The sequence below is a fragment of the Falco naumanni genome, chromosome 8, assembly GCF_017639655.2.
Source record: "Falco naumanni isolate bFalNau1 chromosome 8, bFalNau1.pat, whole genome shotgun sequence".
NCBI classification, from domain to species: Eukaryota; Metazoa; Chordata; class Aves; order Falconiformes; family Falconidae; genus Falco; species Falco naumanni.
This window is the reverse complement of record NC_054061.1, coordinates 50,953,253-50,968,308: the sequence shown is the minus strand read 5'-3', so window position 1 is coordinate 50,968,308 and position 15,056 is coordinate 50,953,253.

Genomic DNA, 15,056 nt, shown 5'->3' with positions numbered 1-15,056 from the left:
ATACAAGATACTGCAGTGAGGTATTTTTGCTGTCAGTGGAAATAATATGATACTAAAGGCTCCAGTTATTCACCATATTGTCCAACTTAGAGCAGCAGCAGAAACATGCTGGTCAATGAGGCTACCTGGAAAACATTTGTCAGCTGTTCTGATACAGCTATACCTAGCAAGTAAAACACATGCCACCAGCAGAAAAAAAAATGCTTCTCTTCTAATAAGGAAGCACTTCTAACTGTGGCTGTGACATCAGCCTGCCCCTTGCTGGCTCGTTTCACTTTTGTGAGTTAAAACATGAACATAGCATCAAGAAAGAAAGATGGGGCGACAGAGGAAATCTTGCTTAAATAGGTGCTTTCATTTATATTTCCTTCAAACTAAAACCATGGAGTTCACATCCCATGGACTTTGCCACAGAGAGCAAACACTTCCAGTTGGTAGGCTGTAAAAAAGCAGATTGCAGCTATTCCAGCACAGCGTTGCAAAGTGGAGGGAAGATATCATCACTCTTCCCCTGACCCACTTGCACATGCACAGAGGAGAAAAGGGCTGCACTGGATCTCTTGACTTATCAAGTCTAGCCCCCAGCTACCACTGGCTATTCCGTCACACAGTTCCTTTCATACATTGCATTTAAAAGCAGTTGGGGTTTTTGCCCTTCTACTACCCACTGGAAGGCTGTTCCAGGAGCTCATTATTAGAATCACTAAGTAAATCCTCCTACTTCCCAGCCTAAATTTATTCATGCCTAACAGAAACCCATTTGTTCTTGTGCCAACACTAGCATTAATAGCTCATTCCCCCTGCTGGTAGAAATTACTAGACTCTTGATGCTTACAGCATCTAAGCCCAAGTGATAGGCAAAAATTTCATGAGACTGTAGTTGAAAACATAAAGGATGTTACCTTCAGCACAGAAATGCCCCCAAATAGCAAGGACTGCATTAGCTTGAGAAGCAGAAGGAACATGGCTGAGCCAGTACAATGTATGCACGAGCTACTAAACCTCACCGGGAAACAGAACTTACTAGCTACAGCTACGATTTACTACTTGGAAGCTGGTTCACTGGGCATAGACATGCAGCATTTAAAGGTTTTGTAGTTGCTTTTCTTATGTTCACCCAAAAATAAAATTTAAAAATTCTTCTTCTAGTAATTTGCAGATGCTAAGGCTGCTGCTCAATTAAGAGACTTCTACGCAGCCTTGCCTTCTACACAGCCTTGCCTTCAACAGAGACACCTGTGCTGATGCTGCTGTCATCCTATGCTATAAAAGGTAGGTAAAAATGCCGAGAAGTAGCAATGTTAGTCAGATGAGGAAAATCCTGGCATTTCCATAAAGTACAGCCCTACGAAATAGGGGGAAAAAATAAATACAAACTGCTATATCCAATTAGGCATCCTGCCTTTTCTCCATAGACAAACTTGGACCAGTTTCCTTGCTCCTTTCCTAATTAGGCATAGGGATGAATCAGACATGAAACACACTATCCTGAAAGATTCTTATTTGAGGGTGTATCTACCATTTGGCACTGATTCCTCTAGAAAGCCTAAAACATTTAGCTGTAATTCCTCTGGAGAGATGGTCTGAATTTTTAAGAAAAATCAATGCAAAATTTATCAAAGTGTTACACTAAAGTCCTAGGGTGTCCCCAACATATTTGAGTTACTAGAATATATTTTTTGTCATGTAAATAACTTTCAGTGTTGGATGCGGATCACAGATTGATGTGTTATCATCCCCCTCACCAAAGACCTTCTAAACGAATTTCCTTACAAGTTTGATATTCGACCACAGAAAGTCCTCTTTTAGCTTTTCCTCAACAATCAGTCTGGACCTATGGATTCCCAGATTTTAAAGAGGTCAGTCACAGATCTGGTGATTCTCATGACCTATCTGCCAAAGACAGCATCTGGTAATGTCAACATCGCATCAAAATTATGCGCAGATCCCAGTGAATGCTTTGCATGATTTCTGCTATTAATACCTTGAGCAGATTCTTGCTTTCTAAGGAAGCTCCAGTAAATTTTCAGTCTCCCAAAGCACAGAAAGAATCACAGCCCAATAATATTTTACTAGTTTACTAGAGCTGAACAGCCAGGGCCATAACGCAGGGGATTAGTTCTGCTTTGTCAGCTTGGTACAAAGGCAAATAAGACCCCAACAGTCTTTCCTGATGCAGTGTGCACCCCTCAGTCTTCTTGCTAATTTTCTAGACAAAAATCTCAGCCACAAATCTCTAGAGCATAAAAACTTCGATTAATCCCTAAGTTGTCACAACCATGGAAGCGGATATTCCTCTTTCACACCCACAGAAGCCACACACAGCCTGACCATGTGGATTGTCCTTCAAGAACCCGCACTTGGGGGTGGTGAAATTATGCCCTTTACCTCGCTGCTTCCATTCTTCCTCTCACCCACATGAACTCACACTTAGTCACCCTTCAAAAATCTTATTATTTCTCTATATGCATATGTTCCCCATGATTTTCTGGAGTTGCTTATCCCACTAGTTAACTATAAGTTTAAACATACATTATTATTTGTTGTTACCATGGAAATGTACCTTTTTTTTTTAAGACGTCCTTGGAAATTAAAACAGCAGTATTTTATCCTGCATGGAGTATCTTTGTAGCATACATGATTGAAAAAGTGCTCGTTTTCCTGTACTACCCCCCACCAAGAATGCATTTATTATTCAAAAGCCATACTTCCAAACTAACTTTTTCAATTATTAGTTACAAAACTGCTTCTTATGGGGAATTAATTAATTTGCTTTCCTCTCTTAAATTCCATCCATATCTTATGGCTAAGATATGCTCCAACTTTGATCATCTTTCAATTTCTCATCCTTTTCATCCTGCCTGTGAGCACCAGAAGCCCCATAAATAAAGAAGGAGGTCACTTTCTTTCTCAAGGCTGTTGCCTTGAGAAACCAAAGGCTTCAATGCATAATGATGCCAGGAGAACTTCTTGCTGCAGACGAGCTAAAATGGCATGACAAAATTGTCTGTATGCAGACATCACCGAAAGCAGTTCACACCTCCAATTGAGGTTTGGTTGCACCAACTATACTATCACAGTTAGAGAACTTCACATAAATGTTAAGAAAACTATAGGTATACATAAACATGCAGCAGAAAATATTTGCTTATTGTAAGCAACTCCAGATAATTAGCTGCTCCTACTTGTAGCTGAAAGGGATCAGTTTGCTGATAATCAAAGCATTGCAAGCGTCAAGTGCCTGAGCAAGAACCGAAATCAAAAGAAATCTCACCTCTGATTAAACTGGGTTTCAGACCAAACCCTCTTCCCATAACGCATACACAAAACTTGGATCACAGGGCTACAAAATAAAGAATTTAGTCACAGAAACTTGAATTATTCTTTATTTTTATTACTGTTCTTATGTGCTGATACTGCATGTGGAGCTTAGGGTGCAAAACAATTTCTTAAATAAACAAACAAATACACTTCAACTCACAGAGTTTGGTGGATTGAAGCATTAAACAGCAGGGAAGCATGCCCAAAGGTACACAGCAGATTAGCTGCACAGTCCAAAGGACAGTGTGACCTCTGCAGGCCAAAGGCAATTCAAGGCCCTTCCCACTGGACAGTGTTTTCCTGCCCTTATGTTATTTTAGCCCCATCCCAAAATTTATGTTGCTGTCCAACACAGTTGCATAATCAATGAACTTCCATTTACCAGAGATCCTGCTGAGCACAAAATGTCTCTTTTTCTTCATTCTGCCTACAGATAAATTGACTTTTCTTGTAGCAGAGAAAACTGCTTCTAAACAGTCACTGCCGTCCGTTGGTTTGGTGACTGTTTAAGCAATACAAAACTCCTTCACAACATGGTACCTCCTACAGTCTTTGTGGAGGAAATAACAGTAGCTGAATGGATATGGAGAAAGAGCATCACTGTAATAAAAAAACAAACAAACAACTTAGAATGAAAGCAATGTAACCAGAGTTATATCATCTCTTACATTATTTTGCCAAGTAATGACGACAAGAAATTCATGCAATTCTTTTTCTGTTTTAAGGAAGGTTGGCCACTCAACAGCATAGCTCAAAATGTCAGCCTGCTTTATGATAGCTAAAGAATGACCCTAGTTTCTTGACCCCAGTTGTTTTAAACTTGACTTTCCCACTCTGCACTGCAGTGCAGCATCCAGACCGGTGTAAAATAGCACAGGTTACCACCTGGGAGCTGCCCTGCTTGAAACCTCTTCCTGGTTTCCACATGCATTTAATGATTTCTAGTGCGAGAGCAGCCCTTACAGATGTGGGCATATGGTAACAGCCCTCAGTCTAGGCTTAGATAAGCACATGAACAGGTTTAAGTGCCATTTAAATACTGGTTTCTAGAACCCTTCTAGAATCTGTGCTGGTAGCACTAATGTGTTTATCCAGTCAGGCTATAAAACATTATTTGGCTTCTATGAGCTGCCATGCAGCTGAGCTGCAGAGCTCAATTTTAAAATATTTATGATCGTCCTAGCACTCTTATCTTTCCCCACCCCTCCAAGAGAGAAATGAAGAAAGAGTCTTACATTTTCGGATGTAACTGTTTTCTAGAGGGAACCTATGCACTGGGCTGCCAAGCCTGACTCATCCCTACAGACTTATTTCTAGAAGAAGCGTGCACATAGGACTGACAGCAGATCACAAGCTACCTCTTAACTTCCATATAGATTTTATAGGTTTTCAAGCAACCTAGTAAAAATAAGACACAGTAACCTTTTCTTTACAGTGGGGAACATTAATAAAATTCTCTGTTGCTGTAGTTATGAAGAGGGAGGACTTTTTTATTCATAAAACTAGGTTACTGAGAAAATAATGTGCTCACACAGCAGAGGAATGCTCTCTGAGTGTGCAGATAGCTTATTTCCCAGCTTGCTACCACAGCTTAGACTGGACTGCCCCATTTGCCTCTCAGCTATTCCCATCCAGTTCTGGTGCTGGACTCACAGGGCACCCAGCAGCAGTGACACAGGCCAGGGGTGATGGACCCTGAGAGCTTCTCTACCAGTATCACCATGAGCAGAAATGGGACCTTCTAGAGGCAAGTGAAAAGAGTCAGCACCGAAATGTTAGCAGCTGGTATGTTAGGAGCATTAAGAAGGGAAACAGCAGGTGGTAACAACAGTAACTTCTAAAAAGTGCAACTACTGGGTAAATAAGCACCTTCCCTTGGTTTTTTTTTTTTTTTTTTGCTAATGCCACAGTATCAGCCAGAATGGGTTAGTATTGCCCATATCACCTATAGGCAGGGAGATCCTCCCAGCTGGCTTACTGTCACAGAGGAGCTTGGAGAAGCTCACAATTGCTTCCTCTCCAAAAGCTGGGTTGCCACGTGGCATCCACCTTGGGCATGGATGGGGAGGGCTTGTCTGGTGCAAGTCATCTTGGCAGAGTAAGTCCCTGGGTAAAAGACTCCAAGGGTGTGTAGGGAAAAGGGTTAAGCATCGTGCCTGAGACCTGCAGGGTTTGGGTCTGGTGGCCTTTGCAGGAAATACAAAGACAAGAATGTCCCCAGGTGACTGGCTGCCTCCCAACAGCCCAGAAGGCTCCCCACCACACGCTGGGAGGTAGGTATGTGGGCCAGGCACCAAGCTCCTTCTCTATTCCCACTGCCATCTCCAGCCTCTTCTTTGGAGGAAACTTCACAGCCAGGTGAAGATGCTGGTCAGCATTTCTCCAAATTCCCCAGCTCCCTGCTGCCAACCAGATCAGGCGCCAGCACCCCCAGCAGACTTGCTGTTGCAGCAAGGTCACCAGCACACTCACTGCGGTTGCTGAGCGGCAGGGCAGGGGCAGGGAGGCTCGGTGGCCGCAGCAGTGGGGTAAGGGCAGCCAGGTCTCTGCAGGTGCCAGGGCGAGCACAGCGTCCTTTTGTCTTTCCCATCCCTTGGCTTCCTGTCACGTTGCTGTTGGAACTGAGGCACCTGCGAATGAAGGTTTGGGTCAGCGTTAGGAGTGCCTACCCTCTTTGAACAGCTGAAGGAAGGGGAGTTTGCTGTTGCTTTCGTGGTGGAGCATCTCTGTTCCATCAAGTGATTTTTCCTGCATCGGGCAAGTGGTGTTTTTCCTGGCCTCTTTCTGGCTCCTCTGCTGCAATGCTATGTTGTCACCTTGATGGAACTGCAAATGAGACAAGAAGTGCCAAGTACTCATCCAGTGACCCTCATACCATGTCTTTCACAGGTCTCAGCTGTGTCAGGAGGAGACACAGAAAGATCCTTTGCTGCTTTCCCTGAAATGTGTTTTGATGGAAGCAGCTGTAATCTCTTCCCACTTATCCTGCCAAAACCAACCTCCACCCAACACAAATCCCTGGTGGGATCTGAATTAGGCTGACAGCAAGCCCTGTTACTTTTCCAATTGACATTTGGAGACAGTAGAAATTTCTTGCATTTTTTTCATTTTTACAGTAAAGATGTCCTCAAGGAATTTACATGGGTATCTTTTTGCATTACCTTCCCCAGCAGACATTTCTATCCCAATATGAAAGGCAGCTGAACATCTAGAAGGCTTTTTGCTCAAGGCACATAGTAGTTAGCACACCTTGTGCCAGGAGGGAGAGGATTAGACTCTCCCCAGCCATCTGCTGAATATGCCTTGCCAATGTCAGAAGGGTATTTTGCTATATAAACTGCACAAGGCATATATCCGTATACAATTTTGAAATTTAGTAATTTTCCATTGAAAATAAAATCTGGGTTTGCGTAGCGCAAAAAGGAGAGGTGGCGTGCACCGCAGCACAGCAAGACAGGGAGTGATGTTATTGAATCTTTAATTTTAACTTCGGGCACACTGACACTGGTATGAAAAAAACCAGCCATGTAATGCAAGTTCTCAGAGACTTCACAAATCACCTTCATGATATCCATACTTTCTCAGCAAGATGATTAACCAGCTGAACAGGAAATCTGGAACAGTCATGTGAGATTTAAAACAGAGACTTTGATATTTATTTGGAGAAAGTAATGCTGCAGGGCCTAGGAGGAAGACACCCGTGTTCTCTCAACTCTCATTTGTTACACCATCCTTCACCAAAGTATTTTCAGTCACAACAGAGAAGTTGTACTCTGCAGAAAGGTAATTCAATTTTCTGGTGGATTTTGATATATTCTTGCATTATGTTTCATTGCAGTCTGGAGCAAAACAGACTTATTTTGGTTTCAGTTGCCTACCAAGGAGGATAGAGCTCCAGCTGCGGAAGAGCCTATGTCTCTCCAGAAGCCGAGCTGCTCAAAAGCTGGCAGGCATCATTACAGAGGCTTCTCCGTGCCTGACCCCATTCCACTTGCCCAGGATTTGGAATTGCTGGGTAGCAGGTACATCAGTACTCTCCAGGCAAATCATGGAGAGCTTGGGAGTAAGGACCTCCAAATATTTAATCCACAGCAATCCACCAGCTACATCCCTACAGGTGGACCTTCCTCCTGTCAAGCCTTCAAGCAAGAAAAGGACCTTAGTGCTTCTCTACCCACAGCACCTAATGCAAACAACAGAAGCAGCAGAAGAGAGAGATGACGACAGACATATAGCCTACTGCCAACCCTTGTCTTATGTCAGGGTAGAAAATGCTTACCCGTAAATTAAATCTTAAATACCAGCTTTCCCCTTGCTCCAATATTCATAGCCTACTAGCTGAATCCTGAAGTAGGATAAAAACTTACCAAAAGTGGCTAAGCAGCCCCAGCATCCACTGATTTCAGAAGCAGAACATAAAATACACTGCAAGGGCTGAACCTGCATGGAGCTTTACACCTAAAAAGACTTTTTTCTAACTCTAATCTTTTTAATTCCTTTAAAATCTATACAACAGCTCTGTTATGCTTCATGAGCCTTGTCACAAATACAAGCCTTCACGTTGGCACATTTTAAAAATAACCAGTGAGTAAGATCCTGTTCTCATTTCTATAAAAACTCCCCTACTGATGATAAAAACTGGTTAATAATTTAACAAAGTAATGTAAGTGTTCTAAAAGTGGCATACAGCCATTTATATTTAAAGAAAGCGCTTAGTTATAGGAGATTAATCTGAGAGAGAGAACAATTATTAAATAGAGAAAACACTTCCAAAATCTTATGCAGAAACTCCTAGCATCACCTGCCTATGGGCAACCATAGGCTACTTGTTCCTTGTGCTGTCTGCTTTCACGTTTAGAAAACGGCTCCCCTGAGGAAAGGCTGGCTGCTTACAGACTGAAACACTGCTCCACAGGGCGTGAGTGCAGTTTGGCCCATATAATCCAGATCCAAACTCCACCACATCACCCGGGTCCCAGCAAAGTCACAAGAACCATTGAGCCCCTGCAATACAGTTTACAGATCTGAAAGAACTGGAAGGTTTGTGTTTCTTTTGTGGATTCTGGAAGGCTGCTTATCTCCACATTCTCAAGGATCTCCATTTATGTTGAATTCCATTTTTATTGATATTTATTTCAGTTTACTTCAGTATCCTGATCCTCACAAATATCTAGCAAAGACTCGGACCAATGTCCAGACCATCCAAACCCCTGAATGTTAGTCAGTGGGCACCTTTGAGACTGAAGGAGGTCAAAACTAGTGAACATCTTTACAATGTTTCTCTTAAGCATCTTGCCTTACTTTTCCAGCCTTTAAAACAACATAACAGTTAATCATTAAGATATATTGTCAAGAATAACAACTAATAGGAAATTATGGAAAATGGAAAAAATAAATGTGATTTTTCTATATTTTGTTAGTGCATCCCCACATCCTTCACATTTCACCTTACAGGTAAAGGTATAAAAATACGTTAAAATATTTTATAATTGATATCTATATTCCAAAATGTAAATAATTTAACAGGGCTCTTTTTTATTTTATATATGAATATATATTTATATTTTAATATGTTACTTTCATTCAGACAAGTGAAATTTTATAACCAAATCCATTAATATGGAATACTGAGCTTCTGGATAGCTGAAAGCGAAGCCTGAAAGAAAAATTACAGTTCCAAGGCATTTTCTAATTTGGTTTATAAATAGATGGTTTTGACATACTACTCACAAAAACAAAGCTATAGTTAGCTTGCCTGAGGCAGTGGCGCAGCTGGGAGAAGAACGTACGCTGGCAGCCTAGCTGTGCAGTTGCCTGTGTTGCCATACATGCTATCAAAACACCAGTTAACAACGCAGGAAGAATTAGCATTTTGGCTCGAGGCAGAGTGATAGGAAACAGTCTTGGATTGGGTGTTATCCAACATTTTAACCATCGAAGAAAAGCAAGCTAAATAGATTCTTAATTGGAAGCAGCAGGTAAGAAACACTAATGCAACTAACCTTCTTGGGTGTTTTGGTACAAGGCAGGTAGACTCTTGTGAAAATTAGTGTTTCCTGTAGTAAAGTTTTTTCACTGTTGATAACTGTATAGCAAAATAATTTATATATTTAAGTCAAATGAATGGCACAATTGAATGGCAAATGAATACGCATAGTGAAATGGATACCCCCTGCAACGGCACACCCTGTCTGGGGCCTGACCCAGGCTCACTTCTCCCACTGGAGGCTTTTGCATTGACACCAGCCAATTTCAACCCAACCATATGGATAAATATTCTGCTATACCTGCAGCATTCTGGCTCTGAATCAGCACAAAACATCAAAGATTTCAGTTGAAGCTCAGAAGGACCCTTGAACTGACAGAAGCTTGCTGGTTATCCCTTTGATGATTTGGGCACTAACTTACTGGATTCATGCCCTGTTGCCCTGCCTTGAGTGGAACATCAGCAATCTAAAGTTTATTTCGTATTTATTAACATGTCTAAACTGCAAAATTAGGATCCACATACAAACTTTCCAAAATCTCAGTTACTTCAACATAATAATTTGAGATCCACCCTTCACTGAAACACTCTCTAGCTGACAAACAAGCCCAGCGCATGCAAAAATACAAATGGATAAAACCTTGATATCAGACAGTAAATGCCATAATTCATGCTATATGCATTTTTTTTCAATCAAGAGCCGTGTTCCCTGCCCCTTTACTTAATACCACTTCTGACATTAATTTTCAGTGTAGTAGACATCTTATTTTGCAATCACAAGAGAGAAATTCTATGTGTGTTAAGTGATGTAATACCAAGTGGCTGAAAAAGGCCAGGTATCCTCCCACACACTGCTTACAAAATGATTTCTAGTCATCTGAGATGCAGCGTGACCTTCACTTACATCAAATGCATTAGGTTTAAACATTTCCTTTAAATAAAAATCAAAACCACCACAACCTTTCCTCACAGGAGCATCCACACTTAGCATACAACCACCATAATTCATAATTTAGAAACAAAAATTTCCTTCCCTGTAGGTACAAACCTGAGACTGTGATATAAGTGATAGTCCTCTTCTAAGTGTTAGAAACATGAAAATTAAAGTTAAAAACAAGGGTCAACTTGTGCTTGAATTTCACCACTCAGTCCTTTCAAATCCACTTACAGCCTGTGTATTTTGACTGTCAAGACATTGATAAAAGTGCAATGTAGCTCTTTAAAACAGTGCTGAAGAAAAAGAAAGGAGGAAAAAAACCCCACAAACCCACCACAGCTTCAATGCTTTACACAAAATTTCCAGAGGAGTCTGAGGGACTTGCAAGCTCATGTCTTCCCCACCTCTTCAGACATAATTAAAGAATTTAGTAGGGTTCATACAAACTGATGACAACGGAGCTCAGATTCACAAGTCACCTTTTGGCAAATGTTAATTCTTTCCCCTTATGAACTTGATAGAAATGAGTACATTTGCAAAGAAAAAACGCGGCACTATCATCCAAAAATGGACTAGGAGAAAGAACTTCAACTGATGATAGAGACTTGTGACAGTATTCAAACAAAAAGATGCCACCTTAAAGGATAAATTTAAACATAAAAGGAGGGACAAACAATGCAAGCTCACACACTGGGGATGTTTGTAACTTCAGGTCTCTGATAAAAATTTATCAAGTTTTTGTTCATAGCAAATTTAGAAGAGACAATGGCAAGTTGTGCTTATCTGTCTAATATTACTGGCTTAGCTGTTGTATAATGGTTTTAATCTACACACCAATGTTTTACAGAGTAGACATCACTAATACTTAAGAAAGGAGATAAAATGATAAAAGTATAAAAATCCCACTTAACGTAGCCTGGGTTTTTGCACAATGGCAGTAGCCTGCTTTGGAGAAAGCAACAGCAGCACATCAGCAAGGGAGGGCTGTTCCCTCAGCCTGCTCCCCCAGCCCTTCTCATCAAAAGCTATTTAACCTAATTATCAGCAGTGGGAAACCAAACACAAGCTCCTTACAAACACAGGCAAGAGACAACATACAAAAGAAACAAACAAACCCAACAATAATAAACTCACAGCCCAAACAAGCGCAGAAGAATTAAGCCGTAGCAAGTTACCCTCAATACTAGACTTGTAAGATATTTATTAAATCAAATTAATACTAGAGCCAGTTAGAACAAAATATTGGATGTGAAGTAAACAGATACACAAGTCTCAAGCAACAGCAAACGGAGCTCAAAGCAAACAAAATAAATTAAAACCTAGTAAAAATAATCTCATTGAGAACACTGTTCTGATGGAGGATTGTTCAAACAATACAAAAAAAGCCATGAAAAAGAGCATGAGAACTGTACAGACTTGTAACAAATTTATAACTGTAGCAAATAACTATGACGTTTTAGATTTACAGTCACCAAACCCATATAACTTGAAACATTCAAAGGAGAAACAAGGAAAAATCTTCCACTGAAAAAAACAAACCCAAACTGAACCCCTGTATGATAAAAAGAAGGAAGGGTTAAGCCTTAGGAAGGTGGTTTAATGGACTCATTTTGCCACGGATGCCCAGCAAACCACAGAAAAGCCAAAGTCCCCACAGCTGTTTGTCACAGCCACCTTCTCCTGTGCAGGCTGGGCTCCCCACTAGAAGAAAACCTCCCCTGGCAGAGCTGGGCAAGGTTTCCAGCACCAGCCATTGCCCACAGCCAGCCAGGCCGTGCCAGTGCCCTGGGGATGTACAGCACAGGCAGCCACCCCGCCGAACAAACTGACATACAGGGAACTTGAAACAAAAACCTTTTTATCTGTGAGGGTGGTCAGGTGCTGGAACAGGTTGCCCGGAGAGGCTGTGTAGTGCCCGGGCTTGAAGATGCTCGAAACGGCATGGGACGTGGCGCCAAGGAGCCAGCTTTGGGCTATACATCTCCCCGAGGTGCACGCCAGCCCCAGCCCTCCCTGCACTCCTGAGAGCTTAGGGGGGACAGTGGGACACAAGGCTTGCCAAAATCTAACTGCCAGATTTGTGTTGTTTCCCCCCACACGCACTAGGATGTGAAACTTTTATGGGGGAAACTGGTTGAAAATGGACTTTCAACCCATTTCTTCCTGTGAATCACAAATTTTTGTTTTCCAACATACCCTAGAGTTAAATGAAGTGAAGGAAAATACAGGAGTTGACCTACTGGCTGCACTAGGGAGCTTGGAAGGGACGGGTAGACAGTCAAACAAGACCCAAGGACTAGATACAGACAGGTGTGGGTGCCTGGCTCTCCTTTACAGCTTCCATGAAAAGGCAGAGATGCCTATGAAGGCATAGGCAATAACTACACAATTACATAAAAAATTATATTCATGATACAGCCAAATGACAGTCATCACACCCTACCCTGAGAAAAAAAAAATGGAGTATTCTGCATTGCAGATGAATTTTTATTTTAAAATGAAGGAGGGAAAAAATTTGCTACACACAGAAAAAGCGAACAGTCTATGTAAAGTTGGAAATAAAAATATGTAAAACAGTTTCATTGCTGTGTTCTCTTCTAAGCTCTAAGAAAAAAAATGTATTTGCTTACCAATGCATTTCACAAAAGCCATCGAACATTACTGTCTAAATTAAGAATATAGAAGATAATTCTTGATAATATTGAACACTTAAGAGTTCTTTACATCCACAAAAAGTGCTGTAAAACATTAACTAATTGTCATAGGTAAAAATATGCTGACTTTGACTCCAGCATTGTCCTGACCCCAGATTCAATCAGAACTACACTGTGTTGGCAGTAACTCAGGAAATGACAATTTGCTAGAACAGACTGGAAAATTAAATTGTTAGACACATTTGGAAAACCATAAGAGATCTGTTAATAAAAACCCATTATATTTTTAATTGTATGCAGATTTCAGCTTAATGCCACTGAAATAAAAAGGAAAAATGTTTCTATCATCATTTGGGCAACAGATTGATTAGTCATCATTAGATCAAAATTTTAACAGAGCTTCTTTCAATGTATGGAGAAATGCACTGGTAGCACATACTGCCTTACAACTTTTCTCTTTAGCCTTCAAAAAGATGCACATGCGCAATCTTTTTTGTTATAACCATTTTCCCCCTCTTAGCAGTAGCTGAAGGGATCAAAACAAGCAGCAGTAAAAAGAATCCACATATTAAGCAAATCAAAGGAACATCCCAGAAGAATGATGGAACCCAAGCTGAACCACCCCAGGATGCAGCTACATTTTGACAACTGTTTGCAAAGGTTCAGACAAAACAGAGATAAATACTAAAATAATCCCCAAACCTGAACATTCATTGGTCTAGTCCAGTCTACACTACATCTCTTAGGTCTTACTCCTCACTTCTACCTCCCTCTTCATCTTAAAAGTTTAGTGTGATAAAATGCAAGTCATGCCCGTGCATTGCATCCACAAGGGATTCAACATGTGTGCTGAGGACTACACCTACACCCTTCACTACTAAGTCTACAGCACAGCCTCCAGGCCAGCAGTGTCTAAGCCCTCTGCATGAGCTAGCAAGGGTATAATTTGATTCTGCAACTTGCTTGTACAATACTAGTAATTACTAAGTAAGCTACAACCAACATTTTCAGTTGCACCAGTGTCAACATTAATGTGCTGGCACAGCAAGTATGAAAAGCTGACCAGCTTTAACACACTTTTTTTTGAGGATATAAGAGATTTAAAAACCTGATTACAAATGCTAATATTTAGGAAGAGCTGTTTTTCAGTTTACCGTAAGGAAGGAACACCAAAGAAAAAGCCTAAATTTAGAATCACTGACACCGTTAAATCACATAAGCTATAATAATGATCTGTGTTCATGTTTCATGAAAAAAATAACGCTTCTGCACTTCAAGAAAATAATTTACTTCCAGCACCACAGAAACACAATAATTTTGTGTATCAAACCACTAATGACTCAAACAAATCCAAAAATGAACTAAACCGATGCTATTATCAATTTCATTATAACTCTCAAATATTCTAACTTGAACTAGACCTCCACTGTACTTGACACTCCATAAGCATATCATTAATTGCTTCTATTTCCCACAAAAGATGCAATCACCAGACTTAAAATTTGATTACAGTATCACATTGGTAACTACAGGTCTAGATGGCTGAACAACGCGTCTTCAATAAATTATTATCTGACAGCACAACAGTAACCTCGTTCAGCCAACTACATAATATATAGCTATCTTCAAGTATGGGTTGAAAACTACAACGCATGTCCAGTGATTTTATGACCTACTGAAGTCTTAGGAAACAATATGCCTATGCCTTTCAGCCACTTACGGATCCAAACTGACACATCTGTGTGCATCACTCCTGCAAAAGATCATACTGGTTTAAACAGGCAATGTTACAAACAGCAAATGACTACTAAGTTTAAACAAGGTATTCAGTATTCTATTTGCCACAAAAATCTGTTGAAACTATTTTTGCACACAGCTTTGAAGACAGGTCTGCACGCATTGTCAGATTATAGTCAGGGTTGATTTACTCTATGATTACAGAGAAGCCAATCCATTTTGCATAACGCTGAAAGCTACTTCACACTACAATACTTCCAGCCACTGCCCTCATTCATTAAGTGCACATTCTGAAAAAATTGCTCTCAAGCAAGTTCTGCAGGGATCTGGCTTACCATGTGGTTGGTGCTTTCTGGTTTCCTGCTGCCAAAATGCAGTTAGACATCTCAAATAGACCTGATGATTTTTCAGTGCCATCCTA